We start from the raw sequence: 576 nt of genomic DNA on the forward strand, positions 1-576 counted from the left end.
TCGATTCCTGGTCTGGGCGCACATCCTGGTTGTAGGCTTGATCCCCAGTGGGGGTGTATGCAAGAGGCAGCTAATCAATGATTCTCATCGATGTTTCTATTTCCCTCTTCCTCTCTAAAATCAATAAAAATACATGTTTTTAAAAAAGATACTAAAGAGCAATAAGATGCTAAGGCAGGAATAGACTCACACAAATGCCCAATTGATTTTTGACAAAGATACAAAAGGAATTCGGCAGAGGAGGGACTTTTCAGCAAATGCTGCTGGGACAATTGGATGTCCATAGGCTAAATAAATGAATAATTGGAAACTAAGCAAAAAATTCTTAGATTTTTATAAAAAACATGCTCCATAAGAGGGAAAAATTATTTGCTCTTTAAAAGACTCTTGAGAGGCCCAGGCTGGCATGGCTCAGTGGTTGAGCATCTGCCTATGAACCAGGAGGTCATGGTTTGATTCCAGGTCAGGGCAGATGGCCCAGGGGTGTTCGGGAGGCAGCAGATCCATGATTCATCATTGATGTTTTTGTCACCCTCTTCCTCTCCCTCTCTGAAATCAATTTAAAAAGTAAAATAT

This window comes from Myotis davidii, unplaced genomic scaffold (genome assembly GCF_000327345.1).
Source record: "Myotis davidii unplaced genomic scaffold, ASM32734v1 scaffold81, whole genome shotgun sequence".
Taxonomy (NCBI): Eukaryota; Metazoa; Chordata; class Mammalia; order Chiroptera; family Vespertilionidae; genus Myotis; species Myotis davidii.